The sequence below is a fragment of the Pongo abelii genome, chromosome 16 (assembly GCF_028885655.2).
Source record: "Pongo abelii isolate AG06213 chromosome 16, NHGRI_mPonAbe1-v2.0_pri, whole genome shotgun sequence".
Classification (NCBI taxonomy): Eukaryota; Metazoa; Chordata; class Mammalia; order Primates; family Hominidae; genus Pongo; species Pongo abelii.
The window spans coordinates 83,462,812-83,478,383 of NC_072001.2; the positions used below are offsets into that span (position 1 = coordinate 83,462,812).

The following is a 15,572-nucleotide window of genomic DNA, read 5'->3' on the forward strand; positions in this document are numbered from 1 at the left end:
GCAGTTATCTAATACACAGTCCACATTCACATTTTACTAGTTTTCCCATTAATTTTTTTTTCTTTTGTGTGTGAGACGCTGTTTTGCTCTTGTATCCCAGGCTGGAGTGCAATGGCTCACTGCAACCTCCGCCTCCCAGGTTCAAATGATTCTCCTGCCTCAGTCTCCCGAGTAGCAAGGATTACAAGCGTGCCATCACGCCCAGCTCATTTTTGTATTTTTAGTAGAGTTGGGGTTTCACCATGTTGGCCAGGCTGGTCTTGAGCTCCTGACCTCAGGTAATCCACCTGCCTCGGCCTCCCAGAGTGCTGGGATTACAGGCGTGAGCCCAATAATCATTCTTTAATGATTTTTTTTTTTCCTGTCCAGAATCCAACCCATAATCATTCATTGCATTTAGTTGCCACATCTCTTTATTCTCCTTTAATCAGGAACATTTCTTCAGCCTTTCTTTGTCTTTAATGACACTGACATTTTTGAAGAGAGTGACAGACCATTTATTTGTAGAATCTCCCTTAATTTGGGTGTATCTAATGTGTTTTCATGATAAAATTTAGGAATGTGGTTTTGGCAGGAATGTTACACTTGTGTACTTTTCAGTGCATCACATTAGGAGGCACATGTCCACTTGTTCCCTTATCAGTGATACTTACTTAGGTCTTTAGGTTAATGTGATACCTGCCAGGTTCCTCTACTTAAGTTAATATTTTTCCTTCTGTAATACATAATTTGTGGGAAGACACTATTAGACTCAGTATATACCAGTCCTCATCAAACTTTCATTCACAAAGAGTTTTAACATTCTTTGGTAACTTTGTCTAAATCAAGTTATTACTATGATGGTAATAATTCAGATATTTAATTGGGTTTAGATATTTAACCGGGTTTAGGTATTTAATTGCAGGAGCTCAGTACTATAGTAGGAACCGCTTTGAGCTGTTGGATTCTTTAGCATTATAAAGTGCTTTGTGTTGAACAAGAATGTCTCCTGAGACGTCTATACACTGTTTCAAGTTCTGTACTCTGTACCACGTGAGATGAGCCTGCTTTTTTTGTGTCTAACTGCCCTTCCAAATGTGTTCTTTTTTGTCTTTTCGCTAGGTTACTTGCTTTAATTTCATATAGTCACTTCTTGTAAGAGATGACTTTCCTGAATTTATAACCATCCTGTTGGTTTTCTGATAACATTCATTCATCAGTATCACACTTAGCATATGGTATCCAAATCTGGATACTAATTCCAGATACAGTTTGATCTATCAGTACAATGGATCACTGCCTGTAATCTAGCTTTATGCTCAAGAGCACCAGGTTTTGGAGACAAATAGATTTGGCTTCAGGTCCTAGCTCTGCCACTTAACTAGCTCTGTGATCTTGAACCAGTTCCTATCATCTCCAAACCTGTTTTGTCATCTGTAAAGAGTTGGTAATAGTAGCACCTGACTTTTAAGGATGGAGTGAAGATTAAGCGTGCATGTAAAACTCTCAGTGGTGTCTGTAATATTGTTAACACCTATAAAATGTAAATTATTATTATACAGAAAGCATGCTTCTGTTTTATAGCCCAAGATTGGTACAGTTTATGTTTTAGCCCTTGTACTGCAGACTCATTTAAGCCTGCGATGAAATCAGAGTTTTAATCAGTTCTACTGAAGCAAAGTTAGACTCTTGGACAAATATTTTAACTTATTATGATAGAATACCTTTCATATAACTCTTATGAGATTTTGAATTATTTTTAAAATATTCATATGTACAATATAAGTCGATTATAGAGAAACATTTGAGTTATTTTGAATAAACCCTAAAACATCAAGTCATCTCTTACAGCATAGCAAATGTTAAATATTTCAGCATTAATTAATAGTTTTAAAATTAGTCTATGAAATTGGAGTGTTTGGATGCTATTTCTCATGGGGTTTTTGAATTATGTTGCTAATATAAACAGTACATTTACTATGTTCATGACATCTTTAAGTTTTTCCTAAAATTTACTATAGAAATTTAGACCAATATACATATTAGCCCAGTGTACATATAGGGGAAAAGTAGTTATCTGAGTATTCTAGGATGTTTTAATTGAAGTGTACATATTTTGCTTGAAGTTTACTTGCGGTTGTATTAAAAAATGCGGGTGAATAGGAAATGCATGGAAACATCAAAGCCTAGAATCTGTCTCTGTATTGTGGCTTTCTGATACTGTTGTACATTAAAGTTTAGATATAATGTGTTAGATTTTTTTTTTTTTTTTTTTTTTGAGACCGTGTTTCCCTCTGTTGCCCAGGCTGGAGTGCAGTGGCATGATCTCAGCACACTGCAACCTCCACCTCCCAGGTTCAAGCAATCCTCCTGCCTCAGCCCCTCTAGTAGCTGAGATTACAGGCATGCGCCACCATGCCCCGCTAATTTTTGTGTTATTAGTAGAGACGGGGTTTCACCATGTTGGCCAGGCTGGTCATGAACTCCTGACCTCAGGTGATCTGCCTGCCTCAGCCTCCCAAAGTGCTGGGATTATAGACATGAGCCACTGCATCTGGCATGTGTTAGATTTTTAAATGGCACTTCTTACGTAGCAATATAAATTTTTTAAAAAATTGAATCTTTTGGCCTGGTGCAGTGGCTTATGCCTGTAATCCCAGCACTTTGGGAAGCCAAGGCAGGTGGATCACCTGAGGTCAGGAATTTGAGACCAGCCCTGCCGATATGGTGAAACTGTCTCTACAAAAAATACAAAAATTAGCCAGGCGTGATGGTTGGGTGCCTGTAGTCCCAGCTACTCAGGTGGCTGAGGCAGGAGAATCTCTTGAACCCGGGAGGCAGAGGTTGCAGTGAGCCAAGATCGCACCGTTGCACTCCAGCCTGGGCAACAAGAACAAACTCTGTCTCAAATAAATAAATTAAATAAATAAATAAATAAATAAAAACATTTATTTCTGCAGTGCAAACTGTCATTATGACTGCCTGTGTAATACATGTTTGCTAATGGGATGGAGAGACAAAGATTTTTATCTTGTAATTGTAGTTAATTCCTAATTTACACACCTTATGTATTTTTGGTATTTTGAAAGTTCAGTTTAGTAGGATAATTTTTTTTTTTATGGGAACAAGGTTTTATATTCTAGGCAAGGCTTCTAACACTTGATTAACCTGTAGCAATAATGGTACTGTAGAAATTTGAATCTGTCAAGAAATGTGCTATAAACCGTAGAAAATGTCAGCAACATGGCTCCTCCTGCTGTCACAAAACAATTTCATTCTCCCTAGTCCGGTGCTATGACATGTGTACTTGAGACTCCAAAGGCATTCCACTGACTGTTGGTAAAAGTGTTCTTTAGTTGGTAGCTGTTTATTCTAAATAAATTAGCTAGACTTAAGGAAAACAGAAAAATAGCTACTTTTGCTTACTTTGGATAAAATGATTATATAACGTAATCCTTACTCACTTAGTCTGTGGCCAGGTATAGAAAATCTATGGATTAGTTATATGCATATTGTTAATAATGTCAAATACCAATTGGAATGTTTTTATTTTTCACTTTTTCTTTAGCCACCTTTTTAACCTAGCTATAATAAATAGCAAAAACACTCCTTAAAATTTTAGGTGATTAAAATGTGGTACATAAATTTTATATGTCTCAACTCTGTTTCATGTTAAATGTGTTACAGGAATGAATCTGAAGTCTGCTGCAGTAAAACACAGAAGGCTTTAAAATGTTTTCTTGCATAAAACTCAAAACTTTTAAGTAGCTGCTTATGAGGATAGGGAAGGCAGAAAGCTAATGTCTGTCTCAAGATACAGGACAGCTGTTTGCTCATCAACCTCAACTGTGTGAGTAGAGACTTAAGCCTGTAACCCTATGTAATTGGGCATAGTAACTTAATTTTTTTTTTTTTTTAATTTAAAATGCTTGAAGATAGACCTAAGTCATCATGATGAGACATTTTTAGGGTGTATTTTTTCTGGTGGGTAGGATACTGAGGGTGGAGTGGGTGGTAGATTTTTATTTATATAATAATTTGTGCAATAACATAACTAATGTTATTAGTGACTACACATCTTTTTTCAGAATTATTATAAGCATTGGAATCTGCATTACTAATTTATTATTGTGAAGCAAAAGATTGTAATTCTTTAGATTGCTGTTTATTTTGCAGTTGATTTCAGCCATTTAAAGTTAATATTTTGACCAAACAACCTTAAAAAAATTACTTGGGATTATGATGTTTGATATTAATATAGAAAATTGCTTCTGGAAATAATAATTTAAATTATAATAATTTTAAAAGCTAATATTTTAAAAAATAACTTTATTTAATCAAAGAATATATCAAAATACAAGCACCCTTGTTCCCTAAATGCAGTTGAAAGTTTTTTAAATTTGCCAATTTTATTTTTTAAAGTACTTTGAATAATAGAAATGCCTATGGAAGAAAAAAATTCTCCTTTTCCTTCCTTTAAGGTGAAGTTAACACCTTAAGAATCTATGGTGGGGTGGTGTCTGTTTTTTTTCTACCCTCCTCCCCCCCACTTTTTCTTTATGGATTTAGGAGTGAGACTCTTAATTGGATGTTTTTTCTCTCTCTTTAGAATAATGCATTGTTTGTACAGATGGAGTGATTAAAATATACAGCATTGTATTGAGCAAAATGATGAGCCTGTAGACAGAGACTTATAAAATCTTGTTAACTGTTCACTGAGGCATGCAGTAGAAGGAATGTTACGCAGTGTATGCACTAAAATGAAATTACTTTCCCTTCATAACACAAATGTGTTGACTGAAGGAAAATCAAAATGGACTATCTTTAGAATCAGTGAATGAGAAAACATTTAGAAAACATGAAGAATACACATTGAATATGGATATCCTTTTTTTTTTTTTTTTTTTTCTTTTTTTGAGACGGAGTCTCACTCTGTCGCCCAGGCTGGAGGCAGTGGCACAATTTCTGCTCACTGCATCCTCTGCCTACCAAGTTCAAGTAATTCTCCTGTCTCAGCCTCCTGAGCAGCTGGGACTACAGGCATTCGCCACCATGCGTGACTAATTTTTGTACTTTACAAAGAGGTGGGGTTTCACCATGTTGGCCAGTCTGGTCTCAAACTCCTGACCTCCATTGATCTGCCTGCCTTGGCCTCCCAAAGTGCTGAGATGACCAGTGTGAGCCACCTTGCGCGGCCGAATATGGATATTCATAATGAAAGTGGTCAAAGGGTATGTGGCAGAAATGGAGGGACACATGTTGCTGCATTCAAAATTAGTGGAAAAACCCAAAGGTTTCACTTTGCCCCATTATTTTCTTTTCTATATTGGTCAGTAGATATATAGCACTGTGTAAATCTCCAGAGGTTATCTAGGTCCTAATCTTTCAGTATTTCTAGAGAAGAAATATTTATAATCTTGTTTAAAGATGACAAGCCTCACTTTAATGCAGTTTTAGGGTCTGTAATACGAAATTTAATTCTTAATTTACAGCCATTTGGCATTTCCCTTGAAAAGCCAAGTTTAATTTGGTGCTGCTATTCTGTGAACAGTACTTCAACACCCTTCCCTCCTCTTTTTTAATTAGTGTTAAAAATAAGGAAAATTCAAGGTGAGAGAAGCCTTTGGAACATACTAATGAAACTTTGATTTTTAAAATGAGATTAGGAGAGAACACACAATAGGGAAGAGAGTTGCTTTTATCACTGTAGAGGGTTTAGGGGGAAATTGTATGATAGTAAATTGGTCCCAAATTTCTTTTTATCTCTCTGAGATGATTCTCTGTGTTCTGTTCTATATTACTCTTCTCTCAAGGGGATAAAGTTAGAAGCTAATTAACTTTACAAGGATAGAAAGTACATGTAGGAATATGTGAGCACCATATATAAAACTCATCTACTTTATTCCCTCTTCCTTGCTCTACCCTTTACCTTACCACAATACCTACACAATAGTGTAGGCTTCTCATTGATCCTGTACCCAATTCTATCATTTGGTTTTGCTAAGATTTGGAAATGTATTTGAGCTTGTTTTACTGTTGTATAATGCAGCATATTAAAATGAAGTTTTTGGGCTATATAAGGCCATGTAACATGGTCATATAGACAGGCTATAGAGTCTGGCTGCCTGAGTTCAGATCCTAGCTGTCTCTTCTAACATCTCTGTGATACTGAGCAAATTACTTAAACCTTCCTGGGCCTCAGTTGTGTAATCTGTAAAATAGATACAGTAATAATTTGCTACCTGGTGGGATATTGCGAGGTTGAATGAATCATCAGTGCTTGCAAATTATTATCATTATTAAACCTGTTTGTTCTTTGAGAGGAGGAATACTAGGTAGCATATTATAAATGCTCAAAATAATAGATTTTAAGGCTTTAGGATTAAGAATTTGAACATTACAAAGTAGGATATTTTCAGTTAAGGTATCATAAGAAATATCTCCAGAAAAGTAGAATAGAAATCTTTACTCCCGGCTGGGCGTGGTGGCTCACGCCTGTAATCCCAGCACTTTGGGAGGCCAAGGCGGGTGGATCACAAGGTCAGGAGTTCAAGACCAACCTGGCCAACATAATGAAACCTCCATCTCTACTAAAGATACAAAAAATTAGCCGGGCATGGTGGCTGGCACCTGTCATCAAAGCTACTCGGGAGGCTGAGGCAGGAGAATCGCTTGAACCCAGGAGGCAGAGGTTGCACTGAGTGGAAATTGCGCCATTGCACTCCAGCCTGGGCGACAAGGCAAGACTCCGTCTCAAAGAAAAAAAAGAAAAAATCTTTACTCCCCTGCCTTCCTGTCTCACTCTTCTGTATGCATTAGCCCCATTTCACATTCTCAGTAGCTACATGTGACTGATGGCTACTGTGTTGGACAACACTGTTCTAGATTGTTGGTTTTACTAGGTAATGTGTTTGCATTAAACATGACATTTATTGATGACACAATTCTCTTTGTCTGGAACATGAAAGATTGGTTCTTGCATCAGATACAGCTCCACCGAGAAAGAGAAGAGGAAGCAAAAAATATTTCTTCAGGAATCTTGGTGAAGGTTAGGTGTATTTTCTCTGGGTTTTATGTAAAGTGATTTTTTTTTTTTTGAGACGGAGTCTTGCTCTGTGGCCCAGGCTGGAGTGCAGTGGTACAATCTTGGCTCACTGCAAGCTCTGCCTCCTGGGTTCACGCCCTTCTCCTGCCTCAGCTTCTGGAGTAGCTGGGACTACAGGCTCCTGCCACCACGCCCGGCTAATTTTTTGTATTTTTTAGTAGATACGGGGTTTTACCATGTTAGCCAGGATGGTCTTGATCTCCTGACCTCGTGATCCGCCTGTTTCGGCCTCCCAAAGTGCTGGGATTATAAGCATGAGCCACCACGCCCGGCCATAAAGTGATTTTTAAACAATTTATAAAATTTATTATAGTGTAGTTATTTTTATTTTTCATTTTTATTTTTGAGAAGGAGTTTCACTCTTGTTGCCGAGGCTGGAGTGCAGTGGCACGATTCTCCTGCCTCACCCTCCCAAGTAGCTGGGATTACAGGCATGTGCCACCACACCCAACTAATTTTGCACTTTTAGTAGAGACAAAGTTTAACCATGTTGGTCAGGCTGGTCTCGAACTCCTGACCTCAGGTGATCCACCCGCCTTGGCCTCCCAAAGTGCTAGGATTACAGGTGTGAGCCCCCACGCCCAGCCTTGCAGTTGCTCTTGAATAAAGGTACTGTCAGTTGAGTCAAGCAGTGTTGCAAGTATTGAAGTCTGTCAGTGACTGCTTCTCAGATTAAAAGTGAGCCATCTGTTTATATGCGATATGGAGATGAAAACTGATTTTTACATTTAAATGCTGGTAGATTTCTTATCTAGAAGCACCTTTGAAGACTAGCAATGTTACGGGTGGCACATTAATTTAGAGTCTTTCAGGAAGGACTAGGTTTCAGTTAGTGGTTTTATTGTGAGATAAATTTATCTGTTTGAGATGATTCCACTAAAGGTTAAAAGTAGTCTAGATTTCAGCACTGATAATCACTTTTACTTTGTGCTTAGAAATAGTGTAGGTGTTAGGGGAGACACCAAAGGATAGGAACAAGGTATTAATGTTACGTTCTAAAAGAAATCACTGTTTACTGGATTCTAGTCAGGGACCAGAACACATGGAAATAGAAATCCATTCTAACTAAGGAAAGAAAAAAGGATTATTTAAAAAATCTTTGGAAAATCATATGTGATTGAATTGCAAGTATGTAGCCTTGGTACTTTTTATGTGTGTGCTATTCTGTCTCCTCCCCACCTCCATCCCTGACTTTAGATAGGTTCATTGGGTCAGTGTTCATCCAGGTCTAATTAGCTTGTCTGGAGGGTTTATCCCATGGTACTAAAAGGGCAGCAAGAGCTGATTTATAGGTATACAGATTGTCTTAGAAGGGAATGTTAGTAGGGAGGCAGTGAATGGCATGTGTAACTTCAGTTTCTTTAACTGATTACAAAGGAACGTGTGTGAGAATGTTACCTTCCTTACACAGATTTGGTGAGGCCTAAGTCAGATAATCTATATAAAATGCTTAGCCCAGGGCCTAGTACGGAATAGTGAGTAGACATTTTCAATGAGCACTTACTCTAATACATACCTAATTATATAGTTTTTCTGACCTGGTTTTTTTAATTTAGGGAAAAAATTTGGAGAATTTGGTGGGATTAATTGGTAACTTGTGGATATTCACTCAGAACATCTCAATTCAAAGGGCCTGACTGAAATTTAACTCTTACAACTAGCGGCCTAGATATGCTCTGAAGTGTTCATGGTATAGTATATCAGCCCTACCTCAGATTGGCTTACTGTTGAGCATTGTTGAGTTTGCCCTTAATCAAGAACTTAAAGTGTCCAAATTTTTTAGCCATCTGAGCCCCTTTATTTAATTGAAATCTTTTGCAGAAACCAGGTATGTGAAAACACCAAAAACGAACTATTCTATTTGAAGCAGAAATTTGTAACACATTCTGCCTTCTCAGTCTGCTTTCTCCTTACCCTTTTCCTCTGCCTCAGCAATCTTTGATAGAACAAAAGCACACAGTTAGGAGAAATAAACTTTATGAAGGATTGCCTAAATGATAAGCCTGAATGATAAGTTCATCATTACTATTATTGTTTTTTTAAGAAACAAGAGTCTTGCTCTGTCACCTATGCAGGGGTGCAGTGGTGGGATCTCAGCTCACTGCAGCCTCAATTTCCTAGGCTCAGACGGTACTCCCACCATAGCCTCCTGAGTAGCTGGGACCACAGCTGTGCACCACCACACCCAGATAATTTTCTTATTCTTTGTAGAGACGGGGATCTCACTATGTTGTCCAGGCTGGTCTTGAACTCCTGGACTCAAGCAATCCTCTCGCCTTGGCCTCCCAGAATGTTGGGATTACACATGTGAGCCACTGCCGCTGGCCGAATTTTATTTTTAACTCTGGCTCCATGAAGACTGGCTGTTAACTGAAGGTGGCCATGAGACTACTGATTTATATTAGAACTAAATACCCAGAGGCTGGGTGGGTGGCTCACGCCTTATAATCCCAGCACTTTGGGAGGCTGAGGCGAGTGGATCATTTGATGTCAGGAGTTCAAGACCAGCCTTGGCCAATATGGTGAAACCCCGTCTCTTCTAAAAATATAAAAATTAGGTATGGTGGTGCCCTGTAATCCCAGCTACTTGGGAGGCTGAGGCAGGAGAATCGTTTGATCCTGGGAGGTAGAGGTTGCAGTGAGCCAAGATCATGCCACTGCACTCCAGCCTAGGCAACAGAGTGAGACCCTGTCTCAAATCAGTCAGTCAGTCAATCCATCCATCCATGCATCCATCCATCCATCCATCCATCCATCCCAGAAACTTACATTTTACTTTTCAGGTATTATTGACCATATCATTTTGTGTTTTACTTGTTGTAAACTACAGATGAAATCCTCTTATGTTATCTGGGGTAATATTTCACTGTACTTTCTTGAGTCACTGATTTTGTTTTTCTTAAGTAGTCATATTCTTCTTTGCATTAGCTCCTTGAATAGAGTTGAATGGCTTCCAATTAGCAAATAGGCCTTTATGGGCATACATTTTATTTATTGACAGTATTTCTAACTTATTTTTTTTAACCATTTTTCCTTGGATTGACTATTTTTGCCTACTTTTGATATTATTCAGCATGCAGATTTAAAGTCACCTAGGATTCTTTTCAGAGCAATTTGAAGTATATAAAAAACAGTAATATTTAGTGAACAGCACTTGTTCTAAAAAGCTCCCCTTTTCATCCTAAGGTGGTGGGATTCCCTGTTGCTTGTGGGTTTAAGTTCAGACTCCTTAGTGTGGAAACACACATTTTGTGATGTGGCCTTATTCTAAGATCATTTCCCACTATCCTATAGTCTAGGCACATAGAAGTCTCCCCTGGTAGACCACATACTTGCTTTTATCCCTCCTTTACAGTAATAAATATTGAACGTAAGCACATAGTAAATTTTTGTTGCCAGTTATCCAGAGTAATTGATACATCATTTTATGAACTTTTGAGAGGAGGATGTTAGAAACCATTCCATCACACTTTTAATAAAAAACGGTATCATCTCAGGTGGAAGTGAGGCCTACTCACAGATCTCCTAACAGGTGATTACTGTTTCTGTGGCAAGGAGAACTTTTATGAACCTGCCCTTTGTGAGCTATGTGTAAATAAGGAGTCTTGGATTTATGACTGCAGCTACTATTAAATAGCTGACAGTTTGCACCTCTCTCTCTCATGATGAACTGCAGATATGTGACTTAAATAAGCCACCCAATTCTGAACTGAGCTTTATATTGCAACTTACGGGTTAAAGTATTTTCACAATCACCATCCCAGTTGACCCCCTCAAAATCCTATGAGTTATAAAGGACAAGCATCATAACTATCTTAAATGAAGTACTTCAGGCTAACCATTTATCTAAGTAGGAAGTTTATATTCACAACCAACTTGAAGATGAGTCAGTTCTTTTTTCTTTTTACTACACATCAAGTTGTCCCTGTATATATAACAGTTGTTTTGCAGTGATTTATAGTTAAACTTCCTTTCATGATGCATTTGTTAGTCATCCCTACAAGGTGTGTTACGTTTTAACTGAAAGAAAATCAGTTTCTGAAATATCTTGCAATCATTTCTGGCATCCATTTTTGTATACCTCTGTGAAGTGAGAGTGGTATATTCTAAAACTTTGTGATTTTGTTACTTAACATTTTGTGGTTTTGTGGCTAATAAAGTTGTAATTTTGGAGTTAGATGTGATGTTTGTGCAGATACGTGAAAATCAGACATTAGTATTTCTGTTCTTGTACCTACATCGATGAGAGCAGAACTGTGTGTCCTAAATGTCTTTTATAGTGTTTAATAGCTAGCGGAGTGGTAGGTACGGTAAGTTTATCAAGATGTCCTTGAACAAAGAGCTATGACAGAAGAAAGTACTTGCTTATAGTCATGGAATTTTGCCATGTCTTTCCTGATAATATCTCTAACCAAAATAGTTGTGAAATCATTTATTCATCCAACATGTATTTGAGTACCTCCTATGTGCCTGGCATTAATCTAGAGCAGGAATTGGCCAACTATGGCCCACTCACCAAATCCATTCTAGTCACCCCTTATTGTAAACAAAAGTTTTATTGAAACACAGCCATTCCTATTCATTTACTTATTGTCTATGGCTTCTTTTTTACTATAAAGGCGGAATTGAGCAGTTGTGACAGACTCTATGGCCCACAAAGCCTAGAATAGTTGCTCTCTGGTGCTTTAGAGAAAAAATTTGCAAGCCCTAATCTAGAGTGCTGGGAATATAACTCTGAAAAAACCAAATAATTTTTTCTGTATGTTAAATTTTTTTTTTTTTTTGCTTTCATATTATAGGCTCTTTGTGCCTAGAAACTTATTATTTGCTCATTATGCATATTTTAATTCATGTTGAAGGCCAGTGTTGATTATTACAAGTTAAGTTGTTTTCCTCTGAATTTGTGTAGGTATCTTTTTCCTCAGTAACCCTTTTCCCTGAAATGGGAGACTAATTAAGAACTGTGTGCCCAAAACCTCTGCAAGGATAGAGACTTCAGTTTCCAGTATGTGGATAAAAAACTAGAATGAGGAAGGCTTTACCCTGGGGTGACGTATCTCAAAATAGGTGAAAGAGGAAAAATACAATGAAGTGTAATCAGAATCAAGAGTTAATAAAAGGGCCGGGCGCAGTGGCTCACGCCTGTAATCTCAACGCTTTGGGAGGCCGAGGTGGGTGGATCACCTGAGGTCAGGAGTTCAAGACCAGCCTGACCAACATGGTGAAACCCCGTCTCTACTAAAAATACAAAAAAAATCAGCCAGGCATAGTGACGGACGCCAGTAATCTCAGCTAGTCGGGACGCTGAGGTAGGAGAATCACTTGAACCCAGGAGGCAAAGGTTGCAGGGAGCCGAGATTGCGCCACCGCACTCCAGCCTGTGCAACAAGAGCAAAATTCCGTGTCAAAAAAAAAAAATAGATTTAGTAAAAATAATTTGTTTCATCAGGAATACTCAGCAAGTGAAACTGGTTTTTTGTTTTTTAACTGTAAGAGTATGGTGATGAATATAATGACTACTATTAGGTAGTCATTACCTAATGACATCACCATATTATATGACATCTCCTTGTCATATAATGACAACTATACTATCATACTATGGTTTGGTGCCACTGCCTTAATGGCATGTTAAAGCTCTAGCTATTTTACCCTTCATTGCTTTTACACTGCCAATGCAAATGTCAACACAGTGAATAAGACGAATAACAAGTTCTTGTTATTATGAAAATAGGGGCTGGGCGCAGTGGTTCATGCCTGTAATCCCAGCTCTTTGGGAGGCTGAAGGTGGTGGGTCACCTGAGGTCAGGAGTTCAAGACCAGTCTGGCCAACATGGTGAAACCCTGTCTCTCCTAAAAACACAAAAAATCGTGGTGGTAGGCACCTGTAAATCCCAGCTACTCAGGAGGCTGAAGCAGGGGAATCACTTGAACCTGGGAAGCGGAGGTTGCAGTGAGCCGAGATCGTGCCACTGCACTCCAGCTTGGGCAACAAGAGCAGAACTCTGTCGAAAAAGGAGAGGAAAGGAGAGAGGGGAAGGGAGGGGAGAATATGGTGTTGGGAGGGCAGGGGGGAGGGGGAGGGACCTCTGAAAGGATCTCAGGAATCCCCAAGAGTCCACAGATATGCTTTGGGAACTGCTGATTTAGAGTGTGGACTCCAGCCAACTGCTTGGGTTGAATCCCAGCTCCTCACTTAACTAGCTGTGTGTCCTTGAACAGTTTACTTCTCTGTAAAATGAGAGTGGTAATAGTACCTACTTCATAGGACTATTATGAGGATTAAAGGGATTGGTATTTATAAGTGCTTGGCACATAAAGCTCTATATAAGTATTGCTCAATAAATGGTAAAGCAAGTTTTCTTCTGTAAAAAATGTGCAGAGTTTCATGAGCAGAAAAGATATAAATTTAGAGAATGACCATATATTAAACTTTAAAATTAGAGAAGGACATTCATTTACAATTGAAGATTTGCCTTAGGGGGAGAAGAGATTTTTAAAAAGGTTTTGGGCGGGGGCGCGTAGGGGGAAGCACAAAGTCTACATAGTTGAATTAAAAGCTTTAAGGGCAAAGAGGGAATAAAAAGGCATAGATAGATCGATCGATCTGTGGTAATCTTGAGAAGAAACAGAATGAATGTCCATGAATGTGGAAGCCAGTGGGAAAATTTGAACGAGTTTCCTCTTTTTGCAAATAAGAATATTGGATGGCCTTGTGCTGGTAAGAACTATGCCTTATTCTTTAAGGTATGCGATATGAAACCTAGGTCAGTTTGAGAACATGGAATTCACTGCAACTTAATTTTACTAATAAAATTACTGTTTGGTATGCTAAATTAGTCACATTGCTAAATGAACCTCTTTCTGAGTAGGCTGAATGGAAAAGATGCCCAAAAGCTTGGAGCACGAGGCCAGGCATCCTTGTTTTTTTTTTGTTTTTTTTTTTTCTTTTTTTTTTGGAGTCTCACTCTGTTGCCCAGGCTGGAGTGCAGTGGTGCGATCATGGCTCACTGCAGCCTCCGCCTCCTGGGTTCAAGCACTTCTGCCTTAGCCTCCAGAGTAGCTGGGATTACAGACGCCTGCCACCACGCCTGGCTAATTTTTCTATTTTTAGTAGAGACAGGATTTCACCATGTTGACCAGGCTGGTCTTGAACTCCTGACCCAAATGATCTGCCTGTCTCGGCCTCCCAAAGTGCTGGGATTACAAGCGTGAGCCACCGCGCCTGCAGGCATCTTTGTTCAGTGCACAAACTGTATAGTCATAGGTGGCACACCTTGCTGACAGATTTAGATCTCTTCTTAAACAGCAAATTCAATTTCTTTAAAAGGAGCCTTTCTAGTTTTTTGCCTTGGGATAAATCCTTGGCTACTAGTGGTGGTGTGCAGGTAAGGTGGCAGGGCAGTTTCATTCATACATTCAATCAATATTGAATGCCTGCCATTTACCAAGCATTATTCAAAGCATCATTGAACAAAATGGACAAAATCCCTGCCGTCATGGAGGTGACATTTTAGCAAAGGGGAGACACAATATAACAGTAAATTAAGATTAGGTTAAGGGTGTTGAAGAAAAATAAAACTGGAATTGATGCTGGGGACAATTTTAAATAGGTGGCAAGGGAAGTCCTCCTTGAAAAAGGTAACATTTGAGCAGAGACCTGAAGGAGGTGAAGAACCTAGTCATAAGGATTTCTGGAAAGTAGAAGGAATAGCAAGTACAAAGGCCTCAGACAGGAAAATACCTGTCATACCCAGCAGCGTGTATGGTAGGAAGGGGAGTAAAAGAGGAAGTCATGTAATGGGGGACCAGATTATGAAGAGCCTTTAAGTCATGGTAAAGAATTTGGCTTTTAACGCTTTGTATGTTGGGAAGCCACTGGAAGATTTTGAGTAAGCAAGCAGTGTGATTGATTTAGATTTTAATAGGATCACTGGCTGCTGTGTTGAAAATAAAGTATAGGGGGGCAAGAAGCAGGGAGACATATATACCAGAAGCTATGTTATCAATTGCTGCATAAGAAACTAACCCAAAATTCACTGGCTTAAACAACAAATATTTATTATCTCAGAAATTATATCTATATTTCTGTTGGGAATATAGAAGGGCCTCAGCTGTATGGTTTTGGCCCAGGGTTTCATGAGGTTGCAGTTCACATGTCAGCCAAGGCTGCAGTCATTCAAAGATTTGATCAGGGCTAGAGAACCAGGGCTTCCTGGTTCACTCATAGAGCTGTTGGCCAGAGACCTCAGCTACTCATCACATGAGCCTTTCTCTATGAAATGGCTCTCAGCTTCTCCAGAGTGAGTTACCAAGAGAGAAAGCAAAGCAGAAACCACAGTGTCTCTTATGCCCTCGACTTGGAAGACATGCCATTACTTCCATGGTATTCTGTTGGTCTCCCAGACCAACACTGATAAAATGTGGGAAGGAACTGCATGAGGCCTGACTACCAGGAGGCTCAGGGAATTGGGGCAGGCCACCTTGG

The 15,572-nt window shown here is 38.9% G+C and overlaps 1 protein-coding gene across 19 annotated transcripts in view; it reads left to right on the top strand.

Annotated features, from left to right (window-relative positions):
* Positions 1 to 15,572, top strand: part of ZFAND6 (zinc finger AN1-type containing 6) — an 83,336-nt gene that overhangs the window by 39,605 nt on the left and 28,159 nt on the right. For 14 of the 19 annotated variants that reach the window (XM_024232206.2, XM_054531236.1, XM_024232208.3 and 11 more), the window contains 1 exon segment: positions 3,667 to 3,829. The exons of the other annotated variants lie outside the window; for them this stretch is intronic. The gene's annotated coding sequence lies outside the window, so the exon portion shown is untranslated. 19 annotated transcript variants of the gene reach the window in all.